Raw genomic sequence first — 20,600 nt, 5'->3', positions numbered from 1 at the left:
GATTAACCCATTAATGACTGGAGATGCATATTAAAACGGCGGCTGCCAAGGAGCCTTAGTCCATCATCGCTGTTTTAAAATGATTATCGGAAATAAGGGTATAGTGCCCGCCAGAGTCCAAAAACATCTGGTAGCTGATACCCTAGAGAACACGGCGATCACGTAAAAAAGTGTGCTCTCTATTAAAATAATGTCTGGCATGATGTACATGTCAGAGGAGAGATAAAAAATGTCCCCAATCCTCCCCGGTACCTCCGCCATCCCCCAGGCCCTTCTGCCCTATCCTCTAGCTCTTCGCCTTTTCTTCCTGAAAAATTATTGTGAGCGCATGCGCCATGTCCATGTACCCGCCAAGATTTGCCGGACGCCACCCGGCAACAGCAGGGATTTTTCCTATTGGTTCCTTTTGATCACTATGATAGACCCTATCACAGTTATCAAAAGCCAATATTTAGTAAATGATCCCCCCACCCCGTGTCATCCCCTTAGTCAGATTATTATTATTTTATTTTATATATAGTTATTTCTTTCATTCTTTGCCATTAGGATTAGGGTTGAGGGTTGGGGTTAGATTTTTCAAAAGTTAAAAAAAAATGATGATGATATAACAACTAGTGTTGAGCGCAAGTGCTCGGTACTCGAGTTTGCACCGGGGTGCTCGGGTGACATACTCGAGGTTCAGCCCCAAATGTTGGCTGCCTTTAGACAGACAAAAACATGCGGGGATTGCTTGCCATACACGGGCAATCCTGCATGTTTTTTCTTACTGTCTATCGAAACATGCAGGGCGGAGACTCGACCACCTGCGATACTCGGTTCATACCGGAGCACCCGATGCAAACTCGGGTAGCGCTCACATGCGCGCAACACTAATGACAACATATTCTATATGGCGACCTAATATTATCATGTTCTGTGTAGTACCTTTGGGTTCAAAATCCTCACTATACCCCTTGATAAAATATTTGAGGGGTGTAGGTTCCAAAATGGGGTCACTTGTGGGGGGTTTCCACTGTTTAGGCACATCAGTGTCACTTCAAATACGACCTGGCATCCACTCTCAATTCCAGCCATTTATTAGTTCAAAAAGTCTATCCGTGCTCCATCCCTTCTGAGCCCCGCTGTGCGCTCAGATAGTAATTTTCCCTCTCACATGGGGTATTGTCGTACTCAGGAAAGATTGCACAACCAATTTTAGGGTTCATTTTCTCCTGTTACCCTTGTGAAAATAAACAAATTGGGGCTAAAGTAAAATTTTTGTGAAAAAAAGGTAAAAATTTTATTTTTTTTTTCTTCCTCAATTTCATTAATTCATGGAAAGCACTTAAAGGGATAATAAACTTGCTGAATGTGGTTTTGAGGACATGGAGGGGTGCAGTTTTTATAATGATGCCACTTTTGGGTATTTTCTGTCATATTGGCTCCCCAAAGTCAATTCAAATGTGATGTGGTACCTAAAAATAAAGTTTGTAGTACATTTTGTTGTAAAAATAAGAAATTGCTGACAAAAAAATGTACGTTTCCAAAAACGATTCAGATGTAAAGTAGACGTATGGGAAATGCTATTCGTGAATTATTTTGTGTGGTATAACATTCTGATTTAAGGGCGTAAAAATATAAAGTTTGAAAATTGCTAAATTTTCAATTTTTTTGGTCACATTTTCGATATTTGCATAAATATACGCGAATCATATCTATCAAAATTTACTACTACCATAAAGTACGATATGTCACGAAAAAAGCAGTCTCAGAATTAATGGGATCCGTTGAAGCGTTCCAGTGTTATTACCACATAGGCCGGGGTCACACTTGCAACTGCAATGCGAGAAACTCGCATCAATACCCGGCCCTCGGGACCGGAATATGCGGCTGCGTGTATTTCTATGCAGCTGAGCGCTCCGGTCCTGAGTGCCGGCGGGAGTGCCGGGTATTGATGCGAGTTTCTCACATTGCAGTTGCAAGTGTGACCCCGGCCATAAAGTGACACTGGTCAGATTTAAAAAATTTGGTCTCGTCATTTAGATCAAAATTAGCTCCGTCGCTAAGGGGTTAAGATATTCAAGGCAGTGTTTTCCCTAATTGGGGCTGGATATTTATTTTTTATGTACAGTATTCAATTATGGTATAACATTTCCAGTATTTTATCTATATATCAAGATCATAATGAAATCTTCAAAGTGTCACACATAAGACCATTCACACATTAAAGAAGTTGTCCAGTAAAAACAAGTTATCTCCTATTCTCAGGATAGGTGTTAAAGGGGTATGCTCATCTCTAAGATTCTATCCCTAAATGTAGTAATATTAATAATACTACCTAATACCTCCATTAGAATTGTAGTATAGTTTTTCTGATTCACTATATCACTTACCCCATGTGCGGGGGCATCACAGTAGCTTAGATATCCATGGCTACGACCACTCATATAGTAACAGTTAGTTAGTTGTTAGTTGTCATAACCATGGATACCTAAGCTACTGCAATGCCTGCACATGAGGAAAGAGACACGGCGAATCAGAAGAACTATACTACATTTCTAATTGGATATATTTGCTAATATTATTATTATAATATTGAACACAAAAATATGCCCCATCTGTAAATTTGAACCCCTAAACGGGTGATACTCCACAGACCATAAATTATACTATTGTGGTAACGAAAAAATATGTACCAAACAAAATTCAATACCACAGAATGGCGTATCAGCAAAAAATATCATACTTTATTAAAGTTCTTAAAACAAAGTGCACAAGAAAGATACTGGAATATAAAAAGGGACTGAAGGCCATGAAACCTCCCACCACAACACAGCAAAATATATCTGATGTAATCCACATGCCAACAGGAAAAGTAAATCCACTAATAAAACAGGGCAAAAAGTTTACCGCCAGATATATAACCAGATAATACATGTGCCCATCCCGGGTATACATAAAATATCCTAGAAATGCGAAAAGTATGGTGGATTAACTCTAGCCCTCCTGACAAGCGTTACCCCGGACAAGGTGGACAAAACATGTAAAAGTGCTATGTGCTTACATACCAGTATGTGCTGGAGACACCTCCCGAAGAAGCTGTGCGAAACGCACGTCGGGGCAGAGGTGACGGCCGGGACTCCCCCACCAGCTGGTTATACATGTCTTATCTGGTTATATATCTGGCGGTAAACTTTTTGCCCTGTTTTATTAGTGGATTTACTTTTCCTATTGGCATGTGGATTACATCAGATATATTTTGCTGTGTTGTGGTGGGAGGTTTCATGGCCTTCAGTCCCTCTTTATATTCCAGTATCTTTCTTGTGCAATTTGTTTTAAGAACTTTAATAAAGTATGATATTTTTATTGATACGCCATTGTGTGGTATTAAATTTTTTTTTGGAACATATTTTTTCGTTACCACAATAGTATAGTATTATTATTAGAATTATTACTAGCTGAAGAGCCTGGTGTTGCCCAGGCATGGTATCCCCTGTATATAGTATATACCTCATCTCCTGTATATAGTATATACCTGTATGTCATCTCTCCCTGTATATATACTGCTCAAAAAAATAAAGGGAACACTTAAACAACACAATGTAACTCCAAGTCATTCACACTTCATGGGATATTAATTTTAATTTACAGTAATAATTTTTATGTTTTATTGCTCTCAATGCATTACATGTGTAATGAATAAAGATTTGCAACTGGATTATTTCATTCAGTGATATCTAGAATTTGTTCCCTTTATTTTTTTTGAGCAGTATAGTATATACCTGTATGTCATCTCCCCCTGTATATAGTATATACCTGTATGTCATCTCTCCTGTATATAGTATATACCTGTATGTCATCTCCCTCTGTACACCATTATGTCATCTCCCCTGTATATAGTATATGCCTGTATGTCATCTCCACTTGTATATAGTGTATACCTGCATGTTTCTCTACTGTATATAGTATACACCTGTATGTCATCTCCCCTGTATATACTGTAGTATATACCTGTATGTCATCTCCTATAGAGTATATACCTGTATGTCATCTCCCCTGTATATAGTATATATAGTATATACCTGTATGTCATCTCCCCTGTATATAGTATATACCTGTATGTCATCTCCCCTGTATATAGTATATACCTGTATGTCATCTCCTCCTGTATATAGTATATACCTGTATGTCATCTCCTGTATATAGTATATACCTGTATGTCATCTCCTCCTGTATATAGTATATACCTGTATGTCATCTTCTCCTGTATATAGTATATACCTGTATGTCATCTTCTCCTGTATATAGTATATAAATACCTGTATGTCAACTCTCCCTGTATATAGTAAATACCTGTAAGTCATCTGCCCTGCATATAGTATATACCTGTATGTCATCTCCACTTGTATATAGTATATACCTGCATGTCTCTCTACTGTATATAGTATACACATGTATGTAATCTCCCCTGTATATAGTATATACCTGTATGTCATCTCCTATATAGTATATACCTGTATGTCATCTCCTCCTGTATATAGTATATACCTGTATGTCATCTTCTCCTGTATATAGTATATACCTGTATGTCATCTCCTATATAGTATATACCTGTATGTCATCTCCTATATAGTATATACCTGTATGTCATCTCCTCCTGTATATAGTATATACCTGTATGTCATCCTCTCCTGTATATAGTATATACCTGTATGTCATCTCCTATATAGTATATACCTGTATGTCATCTCCTCCTGTATATAGTATATACCTGTATGTCATCTTCTCCTGTATATAGTATATACATGTATGTCATCTTCTCCTGTATATAGTATATAAATATCTGTAAGTCAACTCTCCCTGTATATAGTAAATACCTGTAAGTCATCTGCCCTGCATATAGTATATACCTGTATGTAATCTCCCCTGTATATAGTATATACCTGTACATCTTACAGGTTCCCTCTCGTCTGTACACGGTGGTGGCTCAGTCTCTGATGAGACGTTTCAGTAGCCCTTGAGGAAGCAGCTCTTGCTTCCCTTTCTTCCATTTCTGTTCTTCTTTCTGTAAGTCTTGCTCATTGAGACGTAATACAGCTTTTCTCTTAGAGAAAGCATATTTCAACCTTGTGGGAGTGTAATACCATTTAGTTAGAAATTGTCAAGAAGGCCTAATTTAGAGTGGCATTATTTGTAGCTGTAGAAATAAGTTTAAAGCGAACCAGGCATTGTCAGGTTGGTGCTGATACATGATTAAAATGATACCTGTGTTGGAGAAATCAGTCTTGTGTTTCTTTTTTTAATCTGTGTTTGATTTTTTTTAAGTTAAAGAGGATGCTTCATGCCAGACAAAGAGAAGTTCCTGATTCTGGGCTCCCCCTGCAGTCTGTGTCAGAGGGTGGTCTGTGTCGGCACGGTAATAAATTGTGTTATTTCCAGCTTTACAGAAGGACCACAACACCACAGAAATGATAAGAATAAGAGGCCTCAGTGACCACAACTGTCTACAATGAAAACTGTTGCTCATAGCAACCAATCACAGCTCAGCTTTCATCTTTTAAACAGCTCTGGTGAAATGAAAGATGCTTAGTGATTGGTTGCTATGGGCAACACAGGCAGTGTAACCTGTTGTGGTCAAGAAGATGTGCCTATGATATATATATAATCTAATATATAATAAATATCTAATATACATATATATATATATATATATATATATATATATATATATACACACACTACTGTTCAAAAGTTTGGGGTCACCCAGACAATTTTGTCTTCCATGAAAACTCATACTTTTTTTAATCAAATGAGTTGCCAAATGAATTTAAGATCTAGTTCAGACATTGACAAGGTTCGAAAAAAAGATTTTTATTTGAAATAATAATTTTCTCCTTCAAACTTTGCTTTCGTCAAATAATGCTCCTTTGCAGCAATTACAGTATTGCAGACCTTTGGCATTCTAACAGTTAGTTTGCTGAGGTAATCTGGAGAAATTTCACCCCATGCTTCTAGAAGCCCCTCCCACAAGATGGTTTGGCTTGATGGGCACTTTTTGTGTACCATAAGGTCAAGCTGCTACCACAAAAGCTCAATGGGGTTGAGATCTGGTGACTGCACTGGCCACTCCATTACAGATAGAATACCAGCTGCCTGCTTCTTCCCTAAATAGTTATTGCATAATTTCGAGGTGTGCTTTGGGTCATTGTCCTGTTGTAGGATGAAATTGGCTCCAATCAAGCACTGTCCACAGGGTATGGCATGGCATTGCAAAATGGAGTGATAGCCTTCCTTATTCAAAATCCCTTTTACCTTGTACAAATCTCCCACTTTACCAGCACCAAAGCAACCCCAGACCATCACAATACCTCCACCATGCTTGACAGATTGCGTCAGGCACTCTTCCAGCATCTTTTCAGTTGTTCTGTGTTTCACAAATGTTCTTCTGTGTGATCCAAACACCTCAAAACTTGGATTCGTCTGTCCCTAACACTTTTTTCCAATCTTCCTCTGTCCAATGTCTGCGTTCTTTTGCCCATATTAATCTTTTCCTTTTATTAGCCAGTCTCAGACATGGCTTTTTCTTTGCCACTCTGTCCTGAAGGCCAGCATCCTGGAGTCGCCTCTTCACTGTAGACGTTGACACTGGCGTTTTGCGTGTACTATTTAATGAAGCTGCCAGTTGAGGACCTGTGAGGCGTCGATTTCTCAAACTACAGACTCTAATGTACTTGTCATGTTGCTCAGTTGTGCAACGGGGCCTTCCACTTCTCTTTCTACTCTGGTTAGAGCCTGTTTGTGCTCTCCTCTGAAGGGAGTAGTACACACCGTTGTAGGAAATCTTCAGTTTCTTGGCAATCTCTCGCATGGAATAGCCTTCATTTCTAAGAACAAGAATAGACTGTAGAGTTTCACATGAAAGTTCTTTATTTCTGGCCATTTTGAAAGTTAATAATAATAATAATAATAAATTTTATTTCTATAGCGCTGACATATTCCGCAGCACTTTACATTTCAGAGGGGACATGTACAGATGATAGACATTACAGCATAACAATAATCACATAGATCATAACAGATACCAAGAGGAATGAGGGCCCTGCTCGCAAGCTTACAATCTATGGGGAAAAAAGGGAGACACGAAAGGTGGGTGGTAACAATTGCCCTGATTGTTTGGACCAGCCATAATGTTAAGTGTGTAACAGTTCAGACACAGAGGGCTGATAGATGCATAAAGCATATGGGAACATGATGCAGGGAACCTGGTTATGGTAAAACTTTTGCCTGTGCCACACAGGGATAGATTAGGTTAATGTGTTGAGGTGGTAGGCCAGTGTGAATAAATGCGTTTTCAGGGCACGCTGAAAATTGTGGGGATTGGGGACTAATCGTATTGACCTGGGAACCAACAAATGTAATGTTCCAGATTCTCAACTAGCTCAAAAGAAGGTCAGGTTTATAGCTTCTCTAATCAGCCAAACTGTTTTCAGCTGTGCTGGCATACTTACACAAGGGTTTTCAAGGGTTTTCTAGCCATCTATTAGCCTTCTTACACAGTTAGCAAACACAAAGTATCATAAGATCACTGGAGTGATGGTTGTTGGAAATGGGCTTCTATACACCTATGAAGATATTGCATTACAGACCACACGTTTGCAGATAGAATAGTCATTTACCACATTAACAATGTATAGAGTGTATTTCTGAATCATGTAATGTTAGCTTCATTGAACAAAACTGTGCTTGTCTTTAAAAAATAAGGAAATTTCTAAGTGTCCATAAACTTTTGAACGGTAGTGTATATATATATATATATATATATTAGATAATTATTATACGGGGCCTTTTCGTGTGGAGTGAGTGTGGCTATGTGGAGTGGGCGGGGCTATGTGGAGTGGGCGTGACTTGACACACACATACATACACTCATTCTTATATATATACTGTATATAGATAGATCATTATACCTACCACATATTTGGATACGATCTTGGAGATGGGAATACCCCCTTTAACTTACTGATCAGTGGGTATCCAACTGCTGGGATTTGCACCGATTGGCAGAACAGGTAATTTTTTTCCCCAATTTGCAACTTTTACACCTGCTCCAAAATGAAGTAACAGGTTAGATACCCAACCACCACTCCATTCATTATCTATGGGGCTGGCAGAAAAAGCAGAGCTCAGCAGCCCCATAGGAAGGTTGCACATGCATACTGCCTTCAATTTTGACAAGGATAAAAGCACTATATGGCTCCTTAGTGCATACAATCAGACTCTAACCTGACCTGGAACCCAGTAGTGTTACTAGAGTTAAATTGGTTCGGGAACAAAATTTGGACCTGGGCCGCCACCTCCATGTTCGTTGGATGCATGGGCCCTTGTAGTGTTCTAGAACCCATGATCCCATGTTCACCCCCAATGTAATTATATCCCCCATTCTTTAATAGTGTTCCCAACCCTGACCCCTTCCTGTAACAATGTCTACCATCTTGGGCTCCTTCCTGTAACAATGTCCCCTTCCTGGTATAATGTTCCACATCCTTGGCCCCTTCCTGGAATAATGTCCATCTCCTGGGCCCCTTCTAGGTATAATGTCCTCCATGCTGGGCATTTTCCACCCTCATCCTGGGCCCTTTGCAGTAATTATGTTCCCTATGCTGAGCCCCTTCCAGTAATAAAGTCCCTCATCCTGGGCCCCTTCCAGTAATAATCTCCCTCATCAGGGATGCCCTTGCTGATAGAGTATGATATGCTTTTTTTTTCATCAAGATCTCCCATATGACTGAGATTATAACCCAGACCTGGTGCCGCTGACATTTCACCACCCCCAAATCCTGTGACTGCTAATGGATCATTATTGATATTAACCATTGCTAACAATTAGTGGCTAATCAAGAGGAAAATGCAGATTTATTCATTACTTGTGTAAGTATGATCACGTATTCTCCAGCAATTATCAGGTCTGGAAATACTTCATTTACATTCAGCTTTGAAAGGTTTTGCAAAGATAATATTTTATTACTTTTGAGAATATTAAAACAGTATAATATATTCCAGGGGTGTAATCACAATAAGTGAAGGTGCCCTGGACTAATACTTTTATATTAAAGACTTGAGCCCAATTAACATCAAGTTACGTCACTCAGAGATTCATGAAAAGTTTTTCTTGTTTCTAATATACTATGTGAAAAATTTATAAATTTATGACAACTGTCTGACAGCGAAGCGGTCTGTTTCCCATAGCAACCAATCACAGCTCAGCTTTCATTTGCTAAAGATGGTTTTGAAAATGAAAGCTGCGCTGTGATTTGTTACAAGACGCAACAAAGTCAGGTTTTTTTGTCAGATAGTTTCCCCTGTCCTCTTCATTGTTCCTTGCTGACAAACAATAAAAATGTTTTTCTCATTTCCATCCAGTGGGAAACAAAACAGATACAGACATGAAGCTACGTCTAAATCTGTTGCTAGCGATGTGCAAATCAATGCGTAGCTAATCAAATTCAATATGAATTTCCTGTAAAATTTCCATGATTCGATTTACTCAAATTCAAGCAATTTTGCCATTTTTGAATGGCTGGAAAGCGGCTAGAAGAAAAAGTTATTCCCACCTCTCCCTGGCTTTCCCCATACCTCTTCTACAAGTCCTCCGATCAGCTTTTTTCTTCAGGGCCTCTGATGCTCCTGTTCTTCACTAGGCCTCACGCCATCACATGAGGCACATCTCACATCATGTGTCGCGCCCCTTATGATGGCGGCGAGGGGGCCTAGTAAAGAATGTCAGTGCTGTAGAACCAGAAAAAGAAGAAGATAGAAGAACGAAGGTGATAGGAGGACTGGTGGCAGCAGAAGGAATATGCAAAGTTGTTTTTTTTTTCGTGAATCAATTTTGCGTCTGGATTCAAATGATTTTGCTTATATCGAATTTCAGGAGATTCGCTTATCTCTATCTGCTGTCCATTATAGTGCTAGTATTGTGAATGAGATTTTATTAACTCTTATCCCCGTGCTGTAGAAACCAACTCCAGTAGTAGAGCTGTAAAATCCATAGCACGTTCATAATGATGCAGGTTATTATGCAAAAGGTGAAGTGTGTGGTAAATCCGCATAATTTCTGCAACAAAATCCACTCAAACAATACTAACTATCATAACGTGTGAGGTTAGACATAGCGGGTGAAGGGGGGACCAGGCGCGATTTGCTGTGGGCCGGAACGGAGTTTTGGCTACCCCGATAACCCTCTTCTAAACGGATGTCTGGGTGGAGTGTGTGGTGTGGAGGAGTACGTTCTTAACCCACCTTTACTTCGGGAACCCTCATTACCTTCCCATCCATAGGACCGGTTCAGGCTACAAACAAGACAGAAGACCTTGGGTCCTGGTTAGCAGGTTCATCTTTACTGTGCCATTCATTTAGACTTGGCTGCAGCATCCAGATTAAGAGAGTCTCTATTTTGTGATGTTCCCTTGGTTTTGTGCTCCAACAGTCCTTGTCCCTGTCCTGAGACCCATTATCTTCACCCCATTCTGTGGCCTGGCTGACATTTTCCTCATCAGGGAGACAGAGTCATGACTCTCTATAGCTCTTCTGCACCTTGGGCCCAAGACGTGGTCGAAGATGTGTTCTCATTCTTCTAGGAAACACTTGCACTGACTGAGCTCGTTCTTCTCTGCTGAACCTTCAGTAGAACCTGCTAATTCTGTTATGTTTAGCCTTGCTCTCCACTCCACCCAGAACTTACACATACTTAGTTCTGGACTCTGACTTACTGTCCCTCTAACTCACTGTAACTGTATAGGAACATTTTCTATAAAACCCCATCTAACCCCTCAAAAACTGTGGGCTAATCCCAACTCTAATAACTATCTAATACCTAGTGTAGTGCAAACTGTATCCCTATCTACTGTATGGTTCCCCTAGTGGACAGACCTCCCGCATTCCCAGGGACAGCTTTAGGCATAGCCTGCAGGAGAACCGAACACACATCAGCCATAGGTATAAAATATAACATTACTTTATTACTAGATTATGGCCCGATGCTATCGCATCGGGAGGATGCGATAGCATCACACCTCTTGCCATGTTAACCCTCAACACACACACTCCTCTCACCTTTCACCATCTCCAGTCACTCTTTCACTCCACATACGACCCCTTCTCTCACTCCGTCTCATACTCACGCCGTCATCGCCGCTGCTCCACGATCCCCGACATCTTCTTCCGCCGGCGCCATCCTGGATCCAGACGTTGTCCACGCCGGCGACATGTTCTTGCAGCGACGCCATCTTGAGTATCGTGAAATCCCGCGATACTCAAGATGGCGTCGCCGGAAGAACATGTTGCCGGCGTGGACGACGTCGGGATCCAAAATGGCGTCGGCGAAATCTCACAAGTTTTCGCCAACGCCATTTTGGATCCCGACGTCGTCCTCACCGGCGACATGTTCTTGCGGCAACGCAATCTTGAGTATCGCGGGATTTCGCCGATCCAAAATAGCGTCGCCACAGGAACATGTCGCCGGAGTGGATGCCGTCGGGATCCAAAATGGCGTCGGCGAAATCTTGCGAGATTTCGCCAATGCCATTTTGGATCCCGACGTCCTCCACGCCGGCGACATGTTCTTGCGGCGACGCCATCTTGACTATCGCGGGATTTCGCCGATCCAAAATGGCGTCGCCGCAAGAACATGTCGCCGGCGTGGAGGACGTCTGGATCCAGAATGGCGCCGGCGGAAGAAGATGTCGGGGATCGTGGATCAGCGGCGATGACGGCGTGAGTATGGGAGACGGAGTGAGAGAAAGGGTCGTATGTGGAGTGAAAGAGTGAGTGGACGTGAGTGGAGATGGTGAAAGGTGAGTGGAGTGTGTGTGTTGAGGAGGAGTGGTGTGTTGAGGGTTAACATGGAAAGAGGTGTGCGGTGACGTCACTGGTTACAACTGGATGGAAGTTGTTACAACCGGAAGCTGCTTAGGGCATTTATTATTATAGATAGATTATTATTATTACTTATTTATATAGCGCCATTGATTCCATGATGCTGTACATGAGAAGAGGTTACATACAAATTACAGATATCACTTACAGTAAACAAACTAACAATGACAGACTGATACAGAGGGGAGAGGACCCTACCCTTTCAGGCTTACGTGCTACAGGATGCTGGGGATGGAGACAGTAAGTTGGTGGGTTGCAGCAGTTCTGGTGTTGGTTGAGGTGATATCTCCGGTAGTAGTGAGAGAGAAGGAGGTAGCGTGGTCATTCCAGGCTGTAGGCTTTCTTGAAGAGGTGGGTTTTCAGGTTCCGTCTGAAGGATCCAAATGTGGTTGATAGTCGGATTTGTTGGGGCAAAGAATTCCAGAGGATAGGGGCAATTCAGGAGAAGTCTTGTAGGCGGTTGGATGAGGAGCAAATAAGTGTGGAGGAGAGAAGGAGGTCTTGGGAGGACCGGAGATTACGTGAGAGAAGGTATTGGGAGATTAGTTCAGAGACATATGGGGGAGACAGGTTATAGATTGCCTTGTAGGTCAGTATTAGTCATTTGAACTGTATACACTGAGGGAATGGGAGCCAGTGAAGAGATTTGCAGAGGGGAGAAGCGGAGGAGTAGCAAGGAGAAAGATGAATTAGTCGGGCAGCAGAGTTAAGGATGGACTGGAGAGGTGCGAGGGTGTTAGCAGGGAGATCACAGAAAAGGATGTTGCAGTAGTTGAGGCAGGAGATGATGAGGGCATGCACAAGCATTTTAGTAGATTGAGGGTTGAGGAAAGGATGGATTCTGGAGGTGACAGGAGTTAGAAAGAGCTTGGATGTGCGGTTTGAAGGACAGGGCAGAGTCAAAAGTTACTCCGAGGCAGCGGACTTCCGTTACTGGGGAAAGCGTGATGTCATTAATTGTTATAGCTAGGTCGGGTAAGGAAGATATGTGAGATGGAGGAAAGATGATGAGTTCAGATTTGTCCACATTGAGCTTTATCACACATTAATGCATAAAACTAAACCACACCGTCACACCCCCGTCTTGCCATGATGCCTTCTTCATCCCAGCCTGCCCCCTACACGGGCAGACCAGTTTTTCCAAATGATTTTCCGGGAGAACGGTTTTTTTTTACCAACCACAAAGCTTTGTCCATCACAGTCCTAGAGGTTGCCCTAAATGGAAACGACACCCATCTGCAGAAAGCTGTTAAAACCATATTCTCAAGTTTGAAATCCCTATTCTTGCAATAGAGTATAACGTTAAAATCACAAGGGGTCTGACTGCTGGGACCCCCACCGATCCTAATATTTTGGACTTTGAAGAGCCAAGCCTGAATGGAGGTCATCATTCTTTATGGGACCACTGGAGAAAGTCAAACACTGAGCTAGACTGTTCTTGGGCATTCCCATAAAAATGAATGGTGTGGTGGTACACACAATAGACCACACCTAATTCTCGTGATCAATGAGGATCCCAGTGGTCAGACCCCAGGGATCGGGAAGTGGTCCACTATCTCATGGATAGTGATAAACTTTCAAACTTGAGAATAGACCTTTAAGGGATGAATATTGCCTTATAGTTTAGCTACCCAACAATAGGTGGCACTAGACTGCTAGCTGTCTTCTTCCCTGGAGGAAAGCTAATTTGCATATCTTTTTTACCATGGCGCATTAGCTAGGCCATACAGTTAGGTCCATATATATTTAGACAGAGACAACATTTTTCTAATTTTGGTTCTAGACATTACCACAATGAATTTTAAACAAAACAATTCAGATGTAGTTGAAGTTCAGAATTTCAGCTTTCATTTGAGGGTATCAACATTAAAATTGGATGAAGGGTTTAGGAGTTTCAGCTCCTTAACATGTGCCACCCTGTTTTTAAAGGGACCAAAAGTAATTGGATAATTGACTCCAAGTCTGTTTCATAGACAGGTGTGGGCAATCCCTTCGTTATGTCATTCTCAATTAAGCAGATAAAAGGCCTGGAGTTGATTTGAGGTGTGGTGCTTGCATTTGGAAGGTTTTGCTGTGAAGGAAACGTGGTCAAAGGAGCTCTCCATGCAGGTGAAACAAGCCATCATTAAGCTGCAAAAACAGAAAAACCCATCCGAGAAATTGCTACAACATTAGGAGTGGCAAAATCTACAGTTTGGTACATCCTGAGAAAGAAAGAAAGCATTGGTGAACTCATCCATGCAAAAAGACCTGGGCGCCCACGGAAGACAACAGTGGTGGATGATCGCAAAATAGTCTCCATGGTGAAGAGAAACCCCTTCACAACAGACAGCCAAGTGAACAACACTCTCCAGGAGGTAGACGTATCAATATCCAAATCTACCATAAAGAGAAGACTGCATGAAAGTAAATACAGACAGAGGGTTCACTGCACGGTGCAAGCCACTCATAAGCATCAAGAAACAAAAGGCTAGACTGGACTTTGCTAAAAAACATCTAAAAAAGCCAGCAGAGTTCTGGAAGAACATTCTTTGGACAGATGAAACCAAGATCAACCTCTACCAGAATGATGGAAAGAGAAAAGTATGGTGAAGGCGTGGTACAGCTCATGATCCAAAGCATACCACATCATCTGTAAAACACGGCGGAGGCAGTGTGGTGGCTTGGGCATGCATGGCTGCCAGTAGCACTGGGTCACTAGTGTTTATTGATGATGTGACCCAGGACAGAAGCAGCCGAATGAATTCTGAGGTATTCAGAGCCATACTGTGTGCTCAGATCCAGCCAAATGCAGCCAAACTGATTTGTCGTCGTTTCATACTACAGATGGACATTGACCAAAAACATAATGCCAAAGCAACCCAGGAGTTTATTAAAGCAAAGAAGTGGAATATTCTTGAATGGCCAAGTCAGTCACCTGATCTCAACCCAATTGAGCATGCATTTCACTTGTTAAAGACTAAACTTCAGACAGAAAGGCCCACAAACAAACAGCAACTGAAAACCACCGCAGTGAAGGCCTGGCAGAGCATCAAAAAGGAGGAAACACAGAGTCTGGTGATGTCCATGAGTTCAAGACGTCAGGCAGTCATTGCCAACAAAGGGTTTTCAACCAACTACTAGAAATGAACATTTTATTTACAATTATTTAATCTGTCCAATTACTTTTGGTCCCTTTAAAAACAGGGTGGCACATGTTAAGGAGCTGAAACTCCTAAACCCTTCATCCAATTTTAATGTGGATACCCTCAAATGAAAGCTGAAAGTCTGAACTTCAACTGCATCTGAATTGTTTTGTTTAAATTTCATTGTGGTAATGTCTAGAACCAAAATTAGAAAAATGTTGTCTCTGTCCAAATATATGTGGACCTAACTGTATGTCTCTCAATGCCAACTGGCAGTCTCCACAAGGAAAAGTAGTACCCCAGTTGGGACCCTATTAGTAAAGTGAACCATTCAACCCCTGCAGCAAAAAAAGAAACATCTAAAGAAAATACATTCTTGGCGCTACCACTTTTCATGACACTTGAATTTACACATACCGTAGTTGTAATTTTCTTTGCCAGACATCCTTTTGAAATCCACATCCTTTTCATAGCAGAAGAAATCTCACTATTGTGGTATAAATGGGGACATCAAACCTTTTTTTTTTCTCCCCTCTTGTCCACCATTACCCTTTTGTGGTCTACTGCATTTTTAGGAGAAATGCAAATGTCCCAATTGCAATTTTTTTTTATGCACCTCCATAAAAAGGCACATCGGAAGTATGTACTTGAAACAACAGTGATTGTCGTTGGGTTAACACTTCAGATGATTTAGAGCTCAGTTTGGAGCCACACTCAATTTGGGGCCACCCTCACTTTGGAGCCACCCTCACTTTGGAGCCACTCTCAATTTGGAGCCGCCCTCAGTTTGGAGCCGCTCTCAATTTGAAGTTACCCTCACTTTGGAGCCACCCTCAATTTGGAGTCTTTAATATATTGGAGAGCATGGAACCCATAAGTATTCACTACATTGACAGTTCATTCACAGCCCCAGTAACTGCAGCTCAGCTACATCTGCGCCTGTACCTTCCACACCAGCAGGCAGTGCATTACCTGTGACAACAAGAGCGCATGAATCATTTACTGCAGTCATAGAAAATATTTTCACTTCTCTGTTCTTGCAAATGAAGTTCTTAGTGTTTTATGTAATTACCCAGGTATGGCAGCTTTTCAGAATGCAAAATATAAAATTGTTCTTTTCTGCCGATGTGTGAGACGTAGGCACATTAAAATGTGCAACTATGATTAATTTCCTGTGAGATGTGACTAAACTTAATGAATCTGTACCAGAAATGAGCAGCACATATTCAGACTGTGCAGTAACTAATGTAAAATGGAAGAAACATTTTTAGAAATTATATTACAATATATAAGTATTTTCTATACATAATGCATTAGACAATGTATTATCTGTATTATATGTATAACTCTAATGGGACAGATAGAGGGGGCCCTCTAGTGGAGCTGTGTAATATTTACTTTTCTCTAGTGCAGGGGTCTCAAACTCTGCAGAGTAAATGGGCCGCACATAAAAAAAAATTGAGCTGGCGGGCCGCATTCCTTTGAAACTTAATACACCTCGTACACACACGACTCTGCTCCGTACACCTCGTTCACACACGGCTCCGCTCCGTCCACCTCGTACACACACGGCTCCTCTCCGTAAACCTAGTACACACACGGCTCCGCTCCGTACACCTTGTACACACACGGCTCCGCTCCGTACACCTCGTACACACGCGGCTCCTCTCCGTACACCTCGTACACACACGGCTCCTCTCCATACACCCTGCTCCATACACATGTGGCTCCGCTCCGTACACACACGGCTCCTCTCCATACACCATGCACCATACACATGCGGCTCCTCTCTGTACACACACGGCTCCGCTCCGTACACCTCGTACACACGCGGCTCCTCTCCGTACACCTCGTACACACACGGCTCCTCTCCATACACCCTGCTCCATACACATGTGGCTCCGCTTCGTACACACACGGCTCCTCTCCATACACCCTGCTCCATACACATGCGGCTCCTCTCTGTACACACACGGCTCCTCTCCGTACACCCTGCTCCGTACACTTCATACACAGACGGCCCCGCTCCGCACACCTCGTACACATACGGCTGCCCTCCATACACTTTGTAAACACATGGCTCCACTCTGTACACACACGGCTCTGCTACATCCACCCTGTAAACCCCTCCTGACCCCACACATAAACTTACCTTCATCCAACACCATGCCAACCAGCACAGACAGCAGTGTCCTGCATACACTGAGGCTCCTGATCATGTGACCCCTGACTCCTCCCCTCCTGTGACCTCATCCCAGGTCTTGAATGCACGCCTTCCAGCTGCCTCAGGGAGTGAGACATGTGGTGCACCGTGGGCCGCAGATACCTGCGCATCACTTCAGGGGTTGTGTGAATAAGAAAGTGGAAGGGGCTGACATTAAAGTCAGTAAAAAGGAAATCTGTCTGTCACGTCCCATGATTTCGAAATTATACAGAATTGTATTACCATTGTATTGCTGCTATACAATATGGTTTGATTTTTGCATTTTGTCCTATCTGTCTCCCTGTAGTGCAGCTCTGATGAAAGTAAACCCTCCCTTCATCTTATAGTTAGTATTAAAGGGGTCAACCTTGACCACTACTTGGACAATACCTTCTTAAACTAAATGTTCGGCCACCATGAAACAAAGCCTGTACTCACCTCCCGTGCCAGCGCCGTTCCATAAAGGGATTGTCTCAGGAGCGTCACACTCGCAGCCCAGTAATGGAGTCAATAATGTCTTTCCATAAATATGTAATGTTATTATTTACTCATTAATTAATGGCCTTCCACATGATCTTGAGCCATGGCAACTTAATGGATGAACAATCTGTAGGAAGACCAATATTGTGCAAGTCTAGATAGGTCCACCAGGGTCTTTTCCACCATTATCTTTATAGTATCAAGCCATCGGATTGCTGGTCTTCCTCTTCGCCTTGTTCCTTCTACTCTTCCAACCATGATGTTCTTCTCAAGTGATTGCTCTCTTAGTTTGAGGTGTCCAAAGTAGGCAAGTCGTGGCATGCTGATCCTTGTTTGTCTGGCTTTATTTGTTCCAAGATTGATTTATTTGCCTTCCATGGCATTGATAACATCCTTCTCCAGCGCTATATTTCCAAGGTGTCAATTCTTCTTTTGTCTTGTTTCTTTATTGTCCAAGTTTCACATCTGTGTGTTACCACAGAAAAGTTCAGACTATGTACGGGCCATATCTTCATCACCAGAGAAATATTCCTTGATTTGAAGACTTTGTCCAGTAAGTTCATTGTTGATTTGTCCATAACTATTCTCCTATTTGACCTACAGTGTTGTTGCTGTATCTTGAGTTATCATTGATCAAGGAGGTTGAAGTCTTTTACAACTTCCAGTTTGTTGCCATCAGTCTCAAGTGAGCTCCAGCAATTTTGTTACCTGGTGTAAATATAGTTGTTCTCTTTAATTTGTTGATGTTTGTTTTGTTCCAGTGCCTCTCTGTTCATGAGATATGGCCACCTATTTCTTGCATGCAAATCTAAGGGGTATGATTTTCAACTCTTTTCTGTAGGCACCTTCAAGAGGACCATGCCCCCTTGACTAACAAATCACTTTATGTACAAGGAAGAGGAACAAAAGAAAAACAATGGCAGATTCAGAAGAACACTGATATGTAGGCCAGATATAACAAAGGGAAGCTTATTAGGCACCAGTTCTAACTTAGCGGTGTATATACCTTCAAAAGTCTCACTTGCAAAGCGATACGCCGTGTGTCACAAATACAGGTGGTGCTCACATTAGAGTTCCAAATAATGCATCCAAGAAAATTGATGAAAATTAGCACTCACCAGGTATGCGATTCAAGAGGTCAGGGAGTGTGCAGGGGAAGGAAGAAGAAAGATGGATGGTGGAAACCCTTGAAGCGCTACTGCACAAAACGGCCATTGATCTCCTTCCTTCCCCTGCACACTCCCTGCTTTCCGCTCAGTCCGATCCCGGTGACGGTCCAATGTACTGGAAATAAAGGACTCTTGAATAGAATACCTGGTGAACTCTACTTTTCTTTAATTTTCTTGGATGCCTTTTTAATCCCTTCATGACTGACGGTATTTTCGTTTTTGCTTTTTCATTTTTCGCTCCCCTTCTTCCCAGAGCCATAGCTTTTTTATTTTTCTTTCAATATGGTCATGTTAGGGTTTGTTTTTTGCGGGACGAGTTGTATTTTTGAACGACACCATTGGTTTTAACATATCATGTACTGGAAAACAGGCAAAAAATTCCAAGTGTGGTGAAATTGCAAAAAAAAAGTGCACTTCCACAATTGTTTTGCTTTTTTACTATATTCACTAAATTGAGATTCTGATTTGGCTTTTATCCTAAGTCATATTACAAGACTCGTTAAAGGGTTGATTGTGACTTGTAGGATCGCTACTACCAACAGATGGCGCTGTAGAGTTCAAGTCCTCTTTCTCACTGAAGCGGCAATTTGCATATTAAATAACTGACCTGCCATTATAATTCTCCAGGTCATTATGAGTTCACAGACACCAAACATGTCTAGGTTCTTTTTTAAGTGGTGAAAAATAAATTTCAAAATTTGTTTTAAAAAATTGCGCCATGTTCCAATACCCGTAGCGTTTCCATTTTTCATGATCTCGGGTTGATTGAGGGCTTATATTTTGCGTGACGAGCTGACGTTTTTAATTATACCATTTTGTTTCAGATACGATCTTTTGATCGCCCGTTATTGCACTTTAATGCAATGTTGCAGCGACCAAAAAAAACGTAATTCTGGCGTTTTTACTTTTTTTCTCGTTGCGCCGTTTAGCGATCGGGTTAATCCTTTTTTATTGATACATAGGGCAATTCTGAATGCGGCGATACCAAATATGTGTATGGTTGATTTTTTCATTGTTTTATTTTGAATGGGGAGAAAGGGGATGATTCGAACTTTTATATTTTTTTTTAATTTTTTTAAAATATTTTTTTAAATTTTTTTTTTTAACTTTTGGCATGCTTCAATAGTCTCCATAGGAGACTAGAAGCTGCCATAGCCCGATTGGCTCTGCTACATACAGGCGATGATCAGATCGCCTCTATGTAGCAGAATTGCTGACTTGCCATGAGCGCCGACCACCGGGCAGCGCTTATAGCTGTCCGGCAGTGACAACCATAGAGGTTATGCCGACCCATTGGTGACCCGCGATCATAGGACGGGGGTCATTGATGGGCGGGATGTGCGGCACACTTGCCAGAAGCGCGTATTAAATGCCACCGTCAGAGTTTCACACGGCATTTAACGGGTTAACAGCCATGGGTGGATCGCGATTCAACTTTGGACTGTTAGAGGAACATGTCAGCTGTTCAAAACAGCTGACATGTGCCGAAAAAAATGTGGGCTCAGCGCCGGAGCCCACATTAAAGGGAGAGTGTCCGACATCTGAGTATTATGCCCGATGTCGGAAAGGGGTTAAAAAGAGCCTATCATGTTGAGGAAGAGGAGCTGATCAGATTCATATATATTTGTGTGGAAAAAGCTTTAGTAAAACTTGTATTTTACTTATTGAAATCCCTGTTGTTTATATGTATGAGTCCAGTAGGTGGTCCTG

This window comes from Dendrobates tinctorius, unplaced genomic scaffold (genome assembly GCF_039654945.1).
Source record: "Dendrobates tinctorius isolate UK_male_01 unplaced genomic scaffold, ASM3965494v1 ptg000201l, whole genome shotgun sequence".
NCBI lineage: Eukaryota > Metazoa > Chordata > Amphibia > Anura > Dendrobatidae > Dendrobates > Dendrobates tinctorius.
Note: the sequence above shows the minus strand (reverse complement) of the source record.